This window comes from Aotus nancymaae, unplaced genomic scaffold (genome assembly GCF_030222135.1).
Source record: "Aotus nancymaae isolate 86718 unplaced genomic scaffold, 86718_ANA_hifiasm-v0.15.2.pri h1tg000036l, whole genome shotgun sequence".
NCBI lineage: Eukaryota > Metazoa > Chordata > Mammalia > Primates > Aotidae > Aotus > Aotus nancymaae.
The window spans coordinates 44,077,511-44,098,534 of NW_026988450.1; the positions used below are offsets into that span (position 1 = coordinate 44,077,511).

General features: G+C 40.1%; 1 protein-coding gene and 1 non-coding gene across 5 annotated transcripts in view; one reads left to right on the forward strand and one right to left on the reverse strand.

Annotated features, from left to right (window-relative positions):
* PLEKHF2 (pleckstrin homology and FYVE domain containing 2) overlaps positions 1–21,024 on the forward strand; it is a 720,359-nt gene that overhangs the window by 147,795 nt on the left and 551,540 nt on the right. The gene's annotated exons all lie outside the window — the stretch shown is intronic.
* TRNAS-AGA (transfer RNA serine (anticodon AGA)) lies at positions 133–214 on the reverse strand. The gene has a single exon. It is a non-coding gene; the product is annotated as a tRNA-Ser (tRNA).

A 21,024-nucleotide genomic window follows, 5' to 3' on the forward strand; every position in this document is an offset into this window, starting at 1 on the left:
TTCTCTCCTTTCCCGTTTGGGTCCCTGTCGTGTTCCATTCGTTTCTAAATTCCTTATATCTGCGGAAGGTTGGAGGAGAACGCTCGAAAACACAAAGTATAGGTGTTTACGACGGCAAAACGTTAATGTTCTCGTAGTCGGCAGGATTCGAACCTGCGCGGGGAGACCCCAATGGATTTCTAGTCCATCGCCTTAACCACTCGGCCACGACTACTAGCGGTGTAAGTTCTTACGATGAGAATGCATGTAGACTCTGCACAAGCGTCTGTTGCAGTAACAGGCACGTTTTGATCTGGAGGAAGGCATTGCTGAGCTGTTTTGTTAAGAGCATATTTGAATGTTACGGTGCTCATCATTTTACTGTTTGTAAAACTCTTAGGACATATTCCGTATAACTCTTTGTATCCCATCAGAAAAACGTAATTGTAGTTAAATCTGAGAGAGAGAGAGAGAGAGAGCGAGCGAGCGCGAGAGAGGGAATTTCAAAGTATTGCACACCCACCTGCTTGCACAATGTTGGAGCCATTTCCAGACACAACCAGGAACCGTGGGGCGGCTGACCAGCCTCCCGGCTTCCTTGTGGGGCTGCCTGTTCCACTTCTCTGCCTTTCTGTTTGACAAACGGCCCCCAGGACTTTTTTCCACCCATTATACATTAAAAAACGATTACCCACCGATTTAAATTCGCTCTGCAAGGTCAGACAATCCCACGTGCCATGAAAGCACTATTTTGAAAAGTGTAAAGCGTGATACAAGGCTAAGGTCTAGTTAATGGCATTCTTATAAATATTGTCCACAGTTTAACCTGTGTTTTGGGTATTTCTAAAGTGGGATAGCAAAGAGGCTGGCATCCTTGGAAACTCTGGAGATCGTTTGATCCAGATGATTTGCTTGTTCAAAATATCTTAATATCCCTGAAGAGCAACATGTAGTGGTGTGCTGGAGCGAATGGTACCTGCTCACTGCTACCCACCGTTACATTTTCAAGGATTTTGGGAGCTAGTTGTTAAATGCAACTATTATTAAAAATTAAATTATGCAAACTTGCAATTCCATTATATTAAAAGCAAATATGATGCTCAAAATTCACTACATTGTAATTAGTCCACTACATTTTACTATTATTTATAAATATCACTGAAATTGTTTACATCTGAAAGTCTTTTTCAACTTTTCATTCAGTGTTGTCACTTGGGAAGCTTGAAATGAGCCATGGTGGGTGTTATTTACAGGAGGGAAATTGCAAATGTGACAAAGCAGGGCTTTTTCTCCCCAGGAGATGGTTGTCATTTAGTAGCACATCCCATGTTACCATCAGACCAACTTGGAATATTCCCAGCAATGCAACACCCTTTTTCTGCAGGGCCGCTCTAGTTATTCTCTCTGAATCTTTGTTTTAGCTGTTAGAATCCTGGCATATATACATTATATATATATATATGTATATATATATGTATATGTATATATATAATATATATACACACACATATATACACACACATACATATATACATATAAATGTGCATGTAAACATATACATATTCACACACACAGAGGAAATCAGCATTTTTATTCAAAATACTTAAGAATATTGAGCACCACTGCCAGGATGCTTAAGAAGTATCCTGGCGGTCCCCTGACATACGTTACCCTTGTAGTCAGAATAGAGAACTCCAGAGGGTGGGGAGACAATGTTGGGGCAAGCAGAGGACTCGGACACTAGTTATTTGTCTAGAATCCTTGCATATCCTATGATTTCCCACTCATTAATTTTTTAGTTTTTTTTCAAGTTGTCTTGCTGGGCAATTTTACCTAGAACCAGCCTCCAGCAGAAAGATAACGAAAAGCTGCTTGAAAAAGTGACCCTTGCAATGTGGTTCCAGGGGAAGTCATGCATAGTTGGCATGTAGTTTGACAGGCTTACGTTAATGATTTGATTTTGCTCTCGAGAAGATGAAATCTGAGGGGATGTGTACCAGTGTTGAAAGTATCTATTAGTGTGTAGAAGATTTGCAATGAGAGATGGTGAAAAGATAAAAGAGGAAATGTTTCTGGTTTTATGTTTTGTTTTTGTGACTATTAGAAAAAAATCAGCGTGTTCCCTCCTTCCCTCACTCCTACTCCCATTTTTCTGGTCTTTTGATTGGATAATTTATTCCATTTACATTTAAAAATTCTATCTATTTTATTTTTATTTACTTTCATTTCAGTAGCTTTTGGGGTACAAGCAGTTTTTGGTTACATGGATGAATTGTATAGTGGTTAAGTCTGAGATTTTAGTGCACCTGTCACCTGAGTAGTGTACATTATACCCAATAGGTAGTGTCTATTTTTTTTCTTTTTTGAGACAGAGTTTCACTCTTGTTGCCCAGGATGGAGTGCAATGGTGTGATCTCAGCTCATTGCAACCTCTGCTTCCTGGATTCAAGTGATTCTCCTGCCTTAGCCTCCCAAGTAGCTGAGATTACAGGCGTGTGCCACCATGCCTGGCTAATTTTGTATTTTTAGTAGAGATGGGGTTTCTCCATGTTGGTCAGGGTGATCGCCAACTCCCGATCTCAGGTAGTCTGCCTGCCTCGGCCTCCCAAAGTGATGGGATTACAGGCTTGAGCTACCACTCCCTGCCTCCAATAGGTAGTGTTCTTATCTGTTACCCACTTCCCACCCCCCTCTCTTCTGAGTCTCCAATGTCCATTATGCCACTCTATATGCCTTTGTGTACCCATAGTTTAACTCCTACTTTCAAGTGAGAGCATATGGTATTTGGTTTTCCATTCCTGCCCACTCCCATTTTAATAAAATACCATGTATGGATCATCCAGAGTTTGGTATTTTGAGAATTTCATTTATGGCTCATTCAACTCTTTGGTGGGTCTCCTGACTTGAGTTATGTTATCTTTCTGGTTTGCCACTGAGTAAAAAGTCGAGTTCAGAGTCTACAAGGAGAAATGCCACGTCACATTAGAGTGGTATATGTGTATGGCTGTGTGATAAACTGTAAAATTATAGTGCACTATTAAAATCTCCAGATGTCAGAAAGAAAGTTATACAGTTATGAAATTCAACAATGAATGTGGATGTATAAGATGAAGGTAAATGTGGCTTTAGCAGGTTCTACATTCATGCAAATCACATTAGATCATTTTTTAAAACCCTGCTATATATTCCTTTGGTATAACTTTCTGTTTCCCAAACAATATTCTTTCTTTCTCTGTAATTGTTAATGTGTATAGACAATGTCATGAATCCTTGTCCCCTGTCTTTCCCAGTCATGGAAAGCATGCTGAATGTCAGATATTTCATAAACAATATGAAAGTGCCTCCAAGTGATACAACTGTTAACATGGTAAAGGGGATGGAGTGTGGTGGCTCAAGCCTGTAATACCAGCACTTTGGGAGGCTGAGGTAGGCGGATCGCTTGAACCCAGGAGTTTGAGACCAGCCCAGGTGACATGGCGAAACCCTGTCTCTAACCAAAAAAATTTACAAAAATTAGCCAGGGATGGCGGTGCTGCACCTGTGGTCCCAGGTACCTGGTAGACTGAGGTAGGAGGATGGCTCAAGTTCAGGAGGTGGAGGGTGCAGTGAGCTGAGAAACTGCCACTACACTTTAGCCTGGGCAGCAGAATGAGACTCTGTCTTCAAAACAAAACAAAACAAAAACATGGTAAAGGGGCATGTCATGTATTATTACATTCACTTAGTATTCCAAGGACGTATTTTAGGTAAAAGTTGTCCAAGTTAGGAAATTAAAGCGCTGTTGGCTTTCCCAAGTATCTGAAGAACTCTGAGCCTGGTTTCTTGCTAGCACCATTGTAATGAGTTAGAGGTGGCAAGGCAGGCTGTCCCACACAGCCTCAGGCCAGCTGCTTCAGTTACAAGGTATCCTGTAATCCTGCTAGCTACTCACATAATGAATTGCAAGGCTTCTTGGAATTCCCCTGTAGTTTGGTTTAATTTTCCCTGCCCTGCTTCTCTCCCCGCATGCCGCAGGGCTTTTAAGCAAATACCCACTGCTGGGCGGTGACATTGGCATGAGGGGAGGCATCCTCCTGGGCCAGTTGCAAGCCTCCTAGCAGCTGATGCCATGGGAGAAATGGAGTAGCACTGAAGCAGCTCCAGTTCTTTTAAGTGGTCCTTGAATTAGGCCTCGATGTCATGTAGGTAAATTCAGCCCAGAACATGCAGAATCTTTATTGGAATTTGTACATTCATCTCTCACAGCTGTGGAGAGTTTAGTCTAATCACAACTCTCACTGGGATACTATTATCTTGGTAATTTGAAAAAGGATCAGGAGCCTGCAGGCTTGGAACATCTTGAGAAAGCTCTGGCTCTGAAATACATCATCACATGTGGGGGACGCCACTTGCGGCATCATTGCAGAGCGCTGAAGAATGCTGAAATCAAGTATTTCTCTGGCATGATTTCAAATGGCTTGAGAAATCTGAGAACTTCTTGTTTTTTTTTAACTGCAAAACAGATTCTTTCCTCTTCCATCAACCCTGTTGCTGTCAATATGTCCAGCATTAGGTGCCAGAAATGAGCATAGCCTCTTAATGATAACAATGCCAAGGTTAACACAGCCGCCAGGGGCTCTCTCAAGAGTCTGTTAGGGTGTATTTTGATCCACAGACACGTTCTGAAGGCGTGCACCTCCTTAGCTTTTCTAGTCTCAGTACATTTCTCTTCAGCAGTCTGGATAAAACCTGTCACTTTTTGCCAGAACTTCTCATGCTTTGGGGCCCCTCAGACACCATTTTTCATTGACCCCATGTGTCCATATGGTAGGGCTAGGTTCAGAGTTGGTATTTGGGAACCAGCTTCTGACAGCATGGAGGCCTGGTATACTGCAGTCATTTGTTCAAAAGGCCAGGATTTGCAGATGTGCTATAAGAGTGTAATATAATTTTTGACCCCACCCAAATGGATATTTTATCACCATCCACATAGCAACCAACAAACAGATCAGCCTGAGGAGGCAAATGCTAATGTATGTGGCTCAAACCAGTCAACTCTCTGAGGAGTTAGTAGTTCAACCTCTTTTTGAGGCTTTAACATCACAATGTTCCTTTCAAGTCTACAATTATGTGAGTACAGCTCTTTCTTCCCTCCCCCTTTTTTCATATCTTTTTTTTGTTTTATAATTTTTAAGCTTTAGAAGGTTAAGCCTGATTCAAAAAAAAAAAAAAGAAAAAGAGAAAAAGGACAGTTGGGGAAATCGGGGAGGGGAATAGCAATTTCATCCAGGCATTCAAATGAAGGCAAAGTGAAACCAAATTGATGGAGGTGATGGGATATGTCCCACAGGCCTGGGCTTAGATTTGGTGCCCATCAATCTTCCATTTCCCTTGATTGACCGTATTGCCTCTTGTGAAGGAAGCCAAAGTTGTAAGCAGGCCAATTTGCTCTATTTCCTCAGTTGCTGATTCACATGTCAAACAGTCTTTATGGCCTTGCAAAAGTTGGTATCGACCTTGCCATGAACTGCCCAAGGAATATTTGGGGGCTGGAAAGGACTTTAGTAATAATGTATAAAACTCTTTCAGCCGAGGTTGCAGTGAGCTGAGATCACGCCACTGCACTCCACTCCAGCCTGGGCAACATAGTGTGTCTCAAAATAAAATAAAACAAAACAAAAAAACCTCTTTCATTTTATAGATAAAGCAATCAAGACCAGAGAGGGGAAATAATTTAGAAATTCTTTGCCTATTCAGAGATTTTCATATAACCATTTATTTCATTCTTTTATTTCAACATCATGATGCTCATTCTGAATGAGACTCCTTCCTCCCTCTTTTCTTCCTTCCCTCCCTCCCTCCCTTCTTCCTGCCTGCCTGCCTTCCTTCCTTCACTCCTTCCTCCTTCTTTCCTCCCTTTCTTTCTCTCTCTCTCTTTTTTTTTTTTTTTGAGACAGGGTCTGTGTTGTCCAGGCTGGGGTACAGTGACATGTTCATGGCTCACTACAACTTCCATCTCCTGGGCTCAAGCCATCCTCACGCTTCAGCCTCCCAGTAGCGGGGACTACAGACACACACCACCATGCCTGGCTAATTTTTATATTTTAGAGATGGAGTTTCACCATGTTGCCCAGGGTATGTCCAGTGGCCGTAAAATTGATGCTATAAATTTAATATCAGATTGCCATATTTTGGATTCTTTTCATGCCTGCCATAGACATATTAATACAAATATCTCTCATGCTCTGCTCTCAGCTTCTTCAACTCCCATGGCTTGTGCCACTCTACTGTACCCACAACTCTGTAGATTAGTGACCGTATTTAGACCTCATATTATATGTGAGGACACAAACTTCTGAAGGACAGGGACTATAACTGATGCACATTTGTTTCTCCTTATAGGGAGGGAGAAGTATAGCTTTGGAGAACATCTAAATTGAAAGCCTATTACGATACCATTTTTGGGGGTAGGGGTAGGAAATCCTTGTTGTATTCTAACAATGAGGCTGAGTCTCAGACATGAGTCTGAACCCTGTAGGGATAGTAAATCCTTCCTTTCCCCAGTTCTCCTTTCTTACTAACATGAGTGCAGAATGGCCTTTTCAAGCCACAGAAGTTCTTGGCTGAAGAAGGAGTCTCCCTGAGCACACAGGGAGGTCTTAGTTCCAGAAAAGATATGGGGGCTACAGAGAGGGCCAGAGCAGATGGGACGCTCCATACCCCAGAGCTAAGGCTAGCGTGTGCGTGGCCTGTGAAGGAAGGGAACTCGTGTTTCGATGTCCTTGGACGGATTCCTTCCACGGCAAGAGCAGCATATTTTCTGACCCTTTGTGTTTTTTCTTTTGAAACTGACAGCATCTTTAATTATATGTGGTCAGGTTCTAGAAGACATTTATCATGTATTGCCAAAACATTACCAACTGCTTTGCCAGTTCCTGTTTGCCCAGCCTGGCTGTGGCTGCTGAAATATCCCACCTGCAAGGTGAACTCAGCCCCTGAGCCAACTCAGGACTTGCTCCTCCCATGCTTAAATATGGAATTGGTCTGCATGGCTTAGGTCTGGTACACATTGAGCAAAATGCCACACTGCTGTGTTCTCCATGAACCCCTGTGGATAGGCTTCTATTCTACTTCTAGATTGAATTCCATTTCTATTCTTGGGCTGAAACTTTGTCCAAACCCCAAAGCCTTGTCCAGGGCTGTAGCAGTCTTCTAGGGCTGCCATAACAAATCACCACTTAAAACAATAGAACTTTATTCTCTGAGTTCTGGAGGCCAGAAGTCTGAGATCAAGGTATGGGCAGTACCATACTCCCTCTGAAGGCTCTAAGGGAGAATCTGCTCCATGCTGCTTCCAGCTTCTGGTGGCTCTTGGGCCACATCACTATAATCTCTGCCTCTGTCTTCACATTGCCTTCTCCTCTGTGTGTTTATTCTATAAGGATACAAGTGATTGCATTTAGGTCCTACCCAGATTATTCAGAATAAACGCCTCTTTTTCAGATCCTTAATCACGTCTGTGAAGACTCTTTTTCCAAATAAGGGTATATTTATAGGTTCCTGGGATTTGATGTGATTTGATATGTTTTTGTGGCCATTTTTCAGCCTAGCACAAGGACCCTGATAAACTCCTGGCCCATGCTGACCCCTCTTTTTGGGGGATCAGCCCCTTGTCTCTTTTGGTCCTGGCCAAGAGCGTATTTTAAAATGAGTGAGTCTGTCTGGTATCAAGCTGTTAACCACTTGACTATGAATATTTCCACAATCACACCTTTCTAGGCCTCCATTTCTATCCCCTTGGGTTTAAGTGCCAGCCTGGACCAGACTAAGCTTGCCTTTAAATACTGTGATTTAATCTGATGGACTCCTTCTCTACAAATAAGCCCAAGCTCAGGTCAGTTCTCTTAGCTTGAGCCATACTGTAATGGTTTCCATCTCCTCATCATCCTGGTGTTGAGGTCTCTGCATGCCTCTTGGCAACGATGTGTTGGCTATAGTGTCATCATGTGTATAACATGTTTTTTTGCATTCCTACCTTATTCTGAGCTCTGTATAGAATTTATTTTACTTAATCACTGTAGATCAAGAAATAAGGACAGAGAAAGGCATGGTGGCTCATGCTTGTAATCCCAGTACTTTGGGAGGTTCAGGTGGGCAGATCACTTGAGCTCAGGAGTTCAAGAGCAGCCTGAGCAACATGGTAAAACCCCATCTCTACTAATAAATACAAAAATTAGCCAGGCATGGTGGCATGCACCTGTGGTCCCAGCTAGTAGGAGGGCCGAGGTGGGAGGATCGCTAGGACTCAGGAGGTTGAGGCTGCAGTGAGCCGAGATTGCACCAATACACTCCAGCCTAGGTGACGGAGCAAGACCCTATCTCAAAAAAAAAAAAAAAAAGAAAAAGAAAAAGAAATAGAGACAGAGAGGTAAAGTTATTAGCCCAAGGTCATACAACCTGGGTCTAACTGTAAACTTCATGTTCATTTTACCATGCTGTACTATATTTTACATGTATTATTATCTATCTTACTGTTATTATCTCTCCTCCTCCTCATTAAAACAAAACAGAGACTAGAATAGGAATAAGCTTTATTTGATTTTCTAATTACTTGTGAGCACTTGGCAGACATATTTTCTTAACCAGACAACTTAATTCTTAAATTCTTGTCTGGGCGATCTTTCTAGTTCAAGATCTGTAAGTGCATGTAAGTTTGTAATCCTCTTGCCAGTTTCATTATTCTACATTTATTGCCGTTGTTTTGTGTAGCGTCTGTCTGTATAGTCTCAACATTTTCCAGTAACCATCCTGCATACACAGACAAGAGACATGAGTGCAAGGGAAAAGGCCAGAAAGTTCAGCCAGCCAGGAAAAGTGTGAAAGTCCATATTTCAAGGAAGGAGTCATGTGCTGAATTTGCACACTGCCCTATGACTGAAATCCAGATCAATATCCATGCTCTAAGTACAGTTAGACTAAAACTCTTAGAACCCAAAGCTCTTTAAGTCACTTGGTCTTTCTAGCATAAATTAGGAAATGTTTCCTCCTCTTCAATATTTGGGAAAAGTTTAAGCAGAATGGGTATTAGTTTGCCTTTAAATGTTTGATAGAATTCACAAGTGAAGCCCTGAAGGTCAGGGCTTTTCTTTGTCAGGAGAGTTTTGATTATTGATTCAGTCTCCTTACCAGTTATAGGTCTATTCAGGTTTTCCATTTCTTCATGAGTCAATATTGGTAGGTTTTGCGTTTCTAGGACTTTTGCATTTCATCTAGGTTATTCAATTTTTTGTCATATAATTAATTGTTCATAGTACTCTCTTATAATCCTTTTTATTTCTGTAGAATCAGTAGTGATATCCCCACTTTTATTTCTGATTTTAGTAATTTGAATCTTCTCCCTTTTCTTTCTTGGTCTGTATAGCTAAAGGTTTGTCAATTTTGTCCGTCTTTTCAAAAAACTAACTTCACATTTTATTTATTTTCCCTTGATTTTCTGTTCTCTATTTCATTTATCTTTGCTCTAATCTTTATTATTTCCTTCCTTTTGCTAGTTTTAGGTTTCGTTTTCTTTTTCTAGTTCATTAAGTTGTAAACTTAGGTTGTAGATTTGAGATCTTTCTTTTCTTCTTTTTTTTTTTTTTTTTAACTGCAGGTGTTCATAGTCATAAATTTCTTCCCTAGCACTGCTTTCACTGTGTTACATGTTTTGGTATGTTGTTTTCACTTTCATGAGCCTCTAAGTATTTTCTAATTTCCCTTGTGATTTCTTCTTTGATCCATTGGTTGGTTGTTTAAGAGTATTTTGTTTGATTTCCAAAAATTTGTGAAATTTTCAGTTACTTCTGTATTGATTTCTAACTATTCTTTTATGGTTGAAGAAGATACTTTGAATAATATCTATCTTTTAAAATCGATTGAGACTTAATTTGTGGCCTAACATATGGCCAATCAGAGAAAATGTCCTATATGTACTTGAGAAGAATATGGATGCTGTCAGTGGGTAGAGTATTCTGTATATGTCTATGAAATCTATTAATAGTTGGTTTATTGCGTTTTTTTTTAAGTCCTCTATTTCCTTACATATCTGTTGTCTAGTTGTTTGATCCATAATTGAAAGTGGGGTATTGAAGTGCCCAACTATTCTTGTAGAACTATCTATTTCTCCCTTCAATTCTGTCAGTTTTTGCTTCATATATTTTTGATGGTCTTTTATTAGATGTGTAAATGTTTATATTGTTATCTGTTCTTACAATTTTAAACTTTTTATTAACATATAATATCATTCTTTGTCTCTTGCAAAATTTTTTGATTTAAGGTCTGTTTCTATGATATTAGTATATCCATCCCTACTCTTTTTTGGTTACTTTTTGTGTAGAATATCTTTTTATATCCTTTTACTTCCAACTTACTTGTGTGCTTGTAAGTTGTGCTAAAATGAGTTTCTGTGGACAGCATATAATGAGATCATGTGTTTTTACCCATTTTGCTAATTTTTTTCTTTTGGGTGGGTAGTTTAATTCATTTACATTTAAAGTACTGATAAAGCAGATTTACAAGGAAAATCTGCTTTGCTACTTTCTCATTTGTTTTCTATATGGTGTATTTCTTTTTTGTCTCTTATTTCCTTTATTACTATCTTCTTCCGTGTTTAGCAGATTTTTTTTATAGTGAAATGTTTAAATTCCTTTCTCATTTGTGTGTATATATATTCTATAGTGATTTTCTTTGTACTTACCATGGAGATTACGTTTGCCATCCTAAAGTTATAACACTAATTTGAACTTATACCATTTTAATTTCTTTTCTTTTATTTCTTTTTCTTTTTATAAGACAGGGTCTGGCTCTGTTACCCAGGCTGGAGTGCTGTGGCACAATCTCAGCTTATGGCAACCTCCACCTCCTGGGCTCAAGTGATCCTCCACTTCCTGGGCTCAAGTGATCCTCTGGCCTTAGCCTTCTGAGTAGCTGGACTATAGGCATATGCCAGTGCGGCTAATTTTTGTATTTTTAGTAGAGATGGGGTTTTGTCATGTTGCCCAGGCTGATCATGAACTTCTTTTTTTTTTTTTTTGAGATGGAGTCTTGCTTTGTTGCCCATGATCTCAGCTCACTGCAAACTCCACCTCCCAGGTTCAAGTGATTCTTCTGCCTCAGCCTCCTGAGCAGCTGGGACTACAGGCACGTGCCACCACACCCAGCTAATTTTTGTATTTTTTTTTAATTGTATTTTAGGTTTTGGGGTACATGTGAAGAACTTGCAAGATTGTTGCATAGGTACACACGTGGCAGTGTGATTTGCTGCCTTCCTCCCCTTCACCTATATCTGGCATTTCTCCCCATGATATCTCGCCCCCACTCCCCACCCCCTGCTGTCCCCTCCCCTATTCCCCCTCAACAGACCCCAGTGTGTAGTGCTCCCCTCCCTGTGTCCATGTTTTCTCATTGTTCAACACCCGCCTATGAGTGAGAACATGCGGTGTTTGATTTTCTGTTCTTGTATCAGTTTGCTGAGAATGATGGTTTCCAGGTTCATCCATGTCCCTACAAAGGGCACGAACTCATCATTTTTGATGGCTGCATAGTATTCCATGGTGTATATGTGCCACATTTTCCCTGTCCAGTCTATTATCGATGGGCATTTAGGTCGGTTCCGGGTCTTTTCTATTGTAAACTGTGCTGCAATGAACATTCATGTGCATGTGTCCTTATAGTAGAACGATTTATAATCCTTTGGATATATACCCAGTAATGGGATTGCTGGGTCAAATGGAATTTCTATTTCTAGGTCCTTGAGGAATCGCCACACTGTCTTCCACAATGGTTGAACTAATTTACACTCCCACCAACAGTGTAAAAGTGTTCCTATTTCTGCACATCCTCTCCAGCATCTGTTGTCTCCAGATTTTTAATGATCGCCATTCTAACTGGCGTGAGATGGTATCTCAATGTAGTTTTTATTTGCATTTCTCTAATGACCAGTGATGATGAGCATTTTTTCATATGTTTGTTGGCCTCATGTATGTCTTCTTTTGTAAAGTATCTGTTCATATCCTTCGCCCACTTTTGAATGGGCTTGTTTGTTTTTTTCTTGTAAATCTGCTTTAGTTCATGGTAAATTCTGGATATCAACCCATTGTCAGATGGGTAAACTGCAAAATTTTTTTCCCATTCTGTTGGTTGCTGATTCACTCTTATGACTGTTTCTTTTGCTGTGCAGAAGCTGTGGAGTTTGATCAGGTCCCATTTGTCTATTTTGGCTTTTGTTGTCAATGCTTTTGGTGTTTTGGTCTTGAAGTCCTTGCCTACGCCTATGTCCTGAATGGTTTTGCTTAGATTTTCTTCTAGGGTTTTTATGGTGTTAGGTCTTATGTTTAAGTCTTTAATCCATCTGGAGTTAATTTTAGTGTAAGGTGTCAGGAAGGGGTCCAGTTTCTGCTTTCTGCACATGGCTAGCCAGTTTTCCCAACACTATTTATTAAACAGGGAATCCTTTCCTCATTCTTGTTTTTGTCAGGTTTGTCAAAGATTGGATGGTTGTAGATGTGTGGCATTGCCTCCGCAGCCTCTGTTCTGTTCCATTGGTCTATATCTCTGTTTTGGTACCAGTACCTTGCTGTTTTGATTACTGTAGCCTTGTAGTATAGTTTGAAGTCTGGTAGTGTGATGCCTCCCGCTTTGTTCTTTTTACTTAGAATTGACTTGGCTATGCGGGCTCTCTTTTGGTTCCATATGAAGTTTAAGGTGGTTTTTTTTCGAGTTCTGTGAAGAAGGTTCTCTTCCTTCCCTAGTGTTTGCTGTTTTTAAAAACTTGTTTTTGTTTGCTATTTTTTGTTTTTATTTTGTTGATTGTTGTAGGATGCCTCTGTGCCAAGAACCATCCTGAGTTAGTCTTAGTTAGAAACGTAGTCTTTTCAGGTCTTTTCTGAGACTTCACTTTTCCCCTGTGCATGCACAGTCACTTTCTAATTTTCTCTCGCTATATATTTGTTTTTGAATGTCCTAGTCTTCAGTGTCTAGGGAAGATGGGAAAAGGAAAAATGAACCAAGGAAAAACAAAGGGGGTGTCTGCCCTTTAAACCCCCTGATAATCACTTGTGCCAGAGGGGGTAGGGCTTGCAATAACTGGGGGGAGATGCAACAACAATGGTCACTTACCTCTTTGTCTGCACCTTTGTGACCAGAGTCAGTAATCACCATTCAGAGCACAGATCCCCAGTATTTGGAGGACAGGGTCCTTTTTGCTCACCCTGGCCCCAGCAAGCTATGTTCAGGTTGCTGCAGGAACACTTGCACAGCTGCCCGCCATAGAGCTAGGGGTAGGGGATGGGTAGCTGTGTGAAAAGGTGAAATTGACCAAAATCAACCCCTCTTTTTTTTTTTTTGAGATAGAGTTTCGCTCTTGTTACCCAGGCTGGAGTGCAATGGCGCGATCTCGGCTCACCATAACCTCCGCCTCCTGGGTTCAGGCAATTCTCCTGCCTCAGCCTCCTGAGTAGCTGGGATTACAGGCATACGCCACCATGCCCAGCTAATTTTTTGTATTTTTAGTAGAGACGGGGTTTCACCATGTTGACCAGGATGGTCTCAATCTCTTGACCTCGTGATCCACCCGCCTCGGCCTCCCAAAGTGCTGAGATTACAGGCGTGAGCCACTGCACCTGGCCCTAAATCAACCCCTCTTTACCATTCAAGCCTTCCCCTGGAAGTTTCCAGCTTTCAACAGTGTTCCAAAATAGTTATATCAGACGGATTCTGCCAGGACTATTGTTGTCTGGGTGGGGAGAAAGATTTCTGGTGCTCCCTACTCTGCCATCTTCCCAAAATCCTCTTCTCATATATTTTAAATTTTACCAGACGTAAGTAAAAATAACCCTTGGTGGAGCTATACCTTTCACATATACGCAAACTGCTCATGTAAGTGACCAGCTTGTGGCTGGTTTTCTTTCAGTGATATCAATGCTGTTAACAATTGTTATTCCCAGAAGTCTCATTTGTGTGTGTGTGTGTGTGCATGTGTGTGTGTGCATGTACTGTAACTCTTATATCAATACATGGCAAGGGAAATGAGTTAGCAAATAACAGAATGTTACAGAATGAATCCTGGTTTAAGAGTACAGGATGGTGGTTATTGGTCAGGCTTTGGACCTAGACTTCCTGAGTTTAAAAGTCAATTTATTTACTGACTGGTTGTACTATTTAATATATTTACTCTCTGTATGTCTTTATTTACTCATATGTAAAAATGCGGGTTAATAATAATACCTACATTATTAGAACTATTATGAGGATTAAATGAGTTAATACATGTAAAGCACCAAAATGGTTGGCATCTACCACTGGAACACTATACATACTATATGACCAACTTTACCACGCCTAAGTATACACCCAATAGGTATGAATACATGTTTCTGAAAAGACAAGTACTAGAATGTTCATTGTAGCAGTATTTGTGATATCCCCAAAGTGGAAGCTACCCAAATGCCCACCAACAATAGAATGGATAAATTGCAGCATATTTATATAACAGAATATTATACTGCTATGAAAGTGACCAAACTGCATGTACATGCAACAAACATATGAAACTCACAAACATAATTGTAAAATAAAAGAAGCCAGACACAAAAGAGTAAATGCCGTATGATTTTATTTATATAAAGCTTAAAACCCGGCAAAACTGGACAGTAGGATAATGATGACCCTAGTTGGGAGAATGAATAGAAAGTACCATAAGATGAGTTTCTAGGAGTTGTTGGACATGTATGTTTCTTGTTGTGTGTACTAATTACATGGATTAATTCCTTACTCAGCACTAGTTCTGTACACCAAAGGCTTTGATAACAGGGCCACATTTGTCAGAACACAAACAAAAATCTCCTAATAACATTCCCCCAGGGGTAAGAGTTATCTACTGGCCTTACATTTTTACAACTGTGGGATGCACTCGTGATTTTTTTATATGTGATAACTTACCATGTATTTACCTTTACAAAATCTTTGTCAGCAAACATCTTTAATTTATTGTCTAGTGTTCTTTTGTTTACCTTGCAGGACTCTCTTGAGCACTTCACAGGACCAGTCTAGTGGTAACAAATTCTCTCAGTTTTGTTGATTTGGGAATGTCTAGACATGCCCATGGTGAACTCCATTCTAGCCCCCTTAGTGTTCTTTCCAACAAACTTTCGTCCACTTCATCTCAATACATCAGTATCTAATGACATTAACCCTCACAAGAGAAGGGCCAAGGACTTTATCCTTTTCCTTCCAGGGACTTCCTACCCTCTTGGCAAAACTGTCCAATTCCTTACTCAGGACTGGTTTATACAACAAGGGCTATGGTAAGGGGGCCACTTGTGATTTTTTTCCTATTATAATGAAAATCAGTTCCAAGTCTGCTGCTTAATATTAAGGAGCTCAGTTTGTGAAAATTCAGCAAGTTGTATACTTGGGATCTGTGTATTTTTCTGTAAGTATATTGTTTTAAAAAGTTTTTAAAAAGTAGCTGGTAAATAAAAATGATATATATATTTAATTGTTTTTAGGGTTAGAAAGACTAGGTTTTGAATCCTGGCTTTGTGGTCATGGAGACTAGGAAGTCTCTTAAATTCTTCATTTCTAGAATGGTAAAGAGGTAATGATACTTGCCTTAAAGAGACCTTAGATGTTATTGAGAACTAGTGAGATGTAATGTAAAAAAATGGTACCTGCTTCTTCAATATTCAGCAGCAGACTTTCATTATAATAGGAAATCTGGAAATAGGAAAATAGAAATTTTGGAGCATATTTTCATTATAATAGGAAAAAAATAGCATGAGTCCATCCTATAGTTGTAAAAATGTCAGGCCAGTAGATACCTATTACTCTTGGGGGAATGTTATTAGGGGATTTTTGTTTGTGGTCTGGCAAAGGTGGCTCCCTTACCATAGCCCTTGGTGTATAAAACTAGTCCTGAGTGAGGAATTGGGCAGTTTTGCCAAGAGGGCAGGAAGTCCCTGAAAGGAAAGGGATAAAGTCTTTGGCCCTTTTCTTGTGAGGGTTAATGTTACTAGATACTGATGTATTGAGATGAAGTGGACGGAAGTTTTTTGGAAAGAACGCTGTCGGGGCTAGATTGGAGTTTACCATGGGCATGTCTGGTTTGGTGATCTGGATTCAACATTGGGACTTGGTTAGCATCTCATGGGGAAGGATAGTTCCTTCTAGCAGATGGCTGAGGGAGGAACCTCCAGTCCCAGCCAGCTGGGCACAGTTTCACTGAGGAATGACAACTGAGCAAGTGCAATGACCTAAAAATACAAGTGGAAGCATGACTGTGACCTGTGAACAGCAAGGACATTTCCAAAACAAGAATGATGGGCCACTGGGCTAGCAGGACCAGGGTTTAGTATGCCTATGAGGTAACCACCAAAGCAGTGGTGCTGGTGGGGTCATAGAACTTTCTAGTTATTTCTCCCACCTGGCATTTGGAAGTGTAATTGACCCTTTGGAACTGAGAAAGGCCATAGAATGTTGACCATCTGGAGATGGAGTATTGGGAAATGCCCCAAGAAAGGAATACCAGATTTTCTGTTGGTAAGGTCTTTGGGCCTTAGCAAGTCACTAGAAAAATAAATGAAACAATATTTTTACTCTAAGCAGGCGAAGCATACATCCTGGTAAATAATAATAGCTATCATTTATTGGGGGCATGGAGACTGTTCTTTGTCTACCAAAATTGTTCTCTCCTTCTTCCTAGGCCTGTAATAAGACTTCATTTCACAGCCTCCTTTGCATTAGATGTGTCCCTGTGATGACATTCATAGCAGGTACACCATGTAGCATTTCTGGGTGTGGGCCTCAGGGCAATAAAGGCATCTCCTCCATTCTCTTCTCCACTGCTGCTGTTTGGAACCCCGTAGTAATCCAGCTTTGACCAGGCAGATGCGAGCAATGTCCTGGGGGATGACAAGCAGCACAAAGGAAGGAACCTTGGTACCTGAAAGACCGTGTAGAGCAGGGCTTCCCTATTACCCTGAACTGTTACCCTGGAACTGTTATGTGAGAAAAAATAAGATTCTTGCATTCTCCAACTTTAATGGGCACAAGAATCACCTGGGTATTTGTAAAAATGCAAATCCTGATTAAGGAGGTCTTGAGTGGGGTGGACTTGAGATTCTGTATTTCTTACAAGTTCCTAGGTGGTGTTAATGCTGTTGGTCCAGTATCTATAGTTTAAGGTCCTTTCCAATAAATTCTGATTTAACTGATTGGAGTGGGTTTGAGGGACATGATACTAAAAGAACGTCCCAAATACCAAAAAACTCTCCAGGTGATTCCAACACACCAGGGTTGAGACCCCACTGGAGAAGAGAAACATTTTCTGAGGATGGAAGAATCCAGGTCCTTTCCTGATGCCCTTTGGAGGAGGCAATTCCTTTGAGCTCTTCCAAACAGTTTTGCCATCTACCGTCTCATTAACCACTTACAGATAATACTTTTGGTTCCTTGTCTGCCTCTGCTGAGAGTATGTGTCATCTTCTTAAAACTTCATTTCAGCCAGAAACTTCTTTTTTGGCATCTTGATTTGGAATGTTGTGCTTTGTCTTTGATCAAAATAATTCAACATGGTGATGTAAAGAGAAGCTGATTATTGGCTTTTCCCAAGATCTGCCTCTGGGGACCACATTTGAGCATTTAGTCTTAAGCATTATAGCAGCAGTCTAACTTGAGGTTTCAGCCTTAAAACAGACAGACACTTGTCATTACTGAGAGGGATGATGTAATAATTAAACTATTATTTTGTGCAATCAGTTTTCACCTGAAGGTTACAAAACCTTAAGAACATCTGTTGGCAATTTGTTAGTTATCACATTATTCTGCATTTATTAAGTGTTGATAATACACTAGGTGTTGTACAGCATGCAATCCCTGCTCAGGAGCCAAAAGAGGGCAAGTATGTCCCAATAAAGAAAAGGTGAGGCTTACAACAATTAAGGATTTTTCCTAAAAATTTGTTCTACCTAGGTTACTTGGAACTTTATGATTTTGGAAAAAAGCTGTCATTTGTATAAGTTGTCTCTAGTTTACAAAATACTTTTACATAATCTAATTTATTTATTTATTTATTTGAGAAAAAAATAAATATCTCTCTTGCCCAGGCTGGAGTTCAGTGGCACAATATAGCTCACTGCAGCCTCGATCTCCCTGGCCCAAGGGATCCTCCCACCTCAGCCTCCTGAGTAGCTGAGATTATAGATGTACACCACCATGTCTGGCTAATTTTTTAAAAATTATACTTTAAGTCTTGGGATACATGTGCAGAACGTGCAGGTTTGTTACATAGGTATACATGTGCCATGGTGGTTTGCTGCACCCATCAACCTGTCATCTACATTAGGTATTTCTCCTAATGCTATCCCTCCCCTAGCTCCCCACCCCCAACAGGCCCTAGTATGTGATGTTCCCCACCCTGTGCCCATGTGTTCTCATCGTTCAACTTCCACTTATGAGTGAGAACATGCGGTGTTTGATTTTCTGTTCCTGTGTTAATTTGTTAGGAATGATGGTTTCCAGCTTCATCCATATCTCTGCAAAGGACATGAACTCATCCTTTTTTATGACTGCATAGCATTCCATAGTGTATATATACCACATTTTCTTTATCCAGTCTTTCATTAACTGGGCATTTGAGTTGGTTCCAAGACTTTGCTATTGTGAATAGTGCTGCAATAAACATATGTGTGCATGTGTCTTTGTAGGAGAATGATTTATAATCCTTTGGGTATATATCCAGTAATGGGATTGCTAAGTCAAATGGTATTTCTGATTCTAGATCCTTGAGGAATCACCACACTGTCTTCCACAATGGTTGAACTAATTTACACTCCCACCAACAGTGTAAAAGCATTCCTATTTCTCCACATTCTCTCCAGCATCTGTTGTTTCCTGACTTTTTAATGATCACCATTCTAACGGGTGTGAGATGATATCTCATTTTGATTTGCATTTCGCTAATAACCAGTGATGATGAGCTTTTTAACATATGTTTGTTGCCCACATAAATGTCTTCTTTTGAGAAGTGTCTATTCATATGCTTCGTCCACTTTTTGATGAGATTGTTTGTTTTTTTTTTCTTGCAAATTTGTTTAAGTTCTTTGTAGATTCTGGATATTAGCCCTTCGTCAGATGGATAGATTGCAAAAATTTTGTCCCATTTTGTAGGTTGCCTGTTCACTCTGATGATAGTTTCTTTTGCTGTGCAGAAGCTCTTTAGTTTAATTAGATCCCATTTGTCAATTTTGGCTTTTGTTGCTATTGCTTTTGGTGTTTTAGTCATGAAGTCTTTGCCTATGCCTGTGTCCTGAATGGTATTGCCTTCTAAGGTTTTTATGGTTTTAGATCTTATTTTTAAGTCTTTAATCCATCGGGAGTTAATTTTTGTATAAGGTGTAAGGAAGGGGTTCAGTTTGAGTTTTCTGCATATGGCTTGTTGGGCTAATTTTTAAATTTTTTGTGGAGACAGGGTTTTACCATCTTCCCTAGGCTGGTCACCAATTCCTGGCTCCAAGTGATTCTTCTGCCTCAGCTTCCCAAAATGCTGGGATTACAGGCATGAGCTACCATGCCCAACCCCAGATAATCTAATTTAATCTTCACTTCAGTGTTGCTGCCTTGTGATTTAGTCAGCAGCAAGCAATAGAAAATCTGACTCAGTAAGAAAAGTAATACAATAAGGAAAGTTATAAACACCTTTAAATCAAGAGATGTAGTGGTCTCAGGGTCTTTCATATACTATAACACTCTCTTTCCTTGTCCCCTATTTTTCTTTGAGCCTCTCTTATCTGTGGTTTCAAACATTTTTGAGTCATGGTAAGAGGTGTATTTTATATAATGACTCAGTACACACAAGCATTATACACACTCACATACACCCCCTCTGAATTAAAGGTTTCACTAAACAATACTTATTCTTAGTACAGAGTGTAATGCACTCTTCTAGTATAATCTAATGTATATCTTATCCTATTCTGTCTTATCTTATTCTATTTTTAAAATTCTGGAGAAATACTGACTATCTTGATTTTATGACCCTTCCATGGATCTCAATCCTTAGCAAAGCTTCCAGGCTCAACCCTCAACTGGCTCTTTGGGCCTTGGACTTGGCCAGTCTGCATTCCCTCAACCTCTGCATCCACTACCTGCAGTGCAGTAAAGATGAAACTTACATTTCATCTCCTGGTGATTCTGGCTCTTGCTTTCCCCTGTGACAATTAGTCAGACATATTGACATTTAGCTCACCAATATGCTAACAATCTTTGTTCTGCCCAATCCTGTCTGGCTTAAGCCACTGTGAAATAGACTGGTTAGATCTTGTCGGGTCATCACAGGGCCTTTTGTCACAGTTGAGTCTCTTGAGTTCTGACACCAATAACTCATGAATGAAACAGAGATAAATGATTATTTTCTAGAAGAAAGATAAAAAAACTAGAGCATTACAAAAAGTTAGCCACTTCTTTACTTAGATTTCTGTACATTCAGATGCTCTTTCCTTTTTTGTTCCTTCTCTCTTTGTTACTAAGAATGAGGTGCTCGAGTAATGGTTTGTCCCATTTAAATAGGGAACCTCATCAACATGCATGTTCAGTGTTGGCTTTGCCTGTAGAAGTGCAGCTTTGTCCAGAATTTCTGCAGAAATACTGGATACATGCAGGTTCACCAGCCACCTTCACCCCCTCAAGTCCAGTCCATTCTAGCTCTTCATAAAGTACATAAATCATTTTAGGGAAGGTGAAAGTTCATCTGGCCCAGTATTTCTCCTCTGTTTTGGTTTATCTTAATCCTGTTTTGCTATTTTTTCACCACACCCTCAATCTTCGCTGTCTCCAAAAGAAGCATAACTACCTCTTCTTAACTTTTATAAACTCTCTTAGAAGCACTTTCTTTAATAACTTGTTCCATATGTTGCATACATGAGCTCCGTCAGGATCCCCCTACACCCCCTGCTTCCTCAATTTTGTATGGCATCCATTAGTATTTGAATCATTACAAGTAAAGGGGGAAAATACCCTCCAGTCCCACCCCAA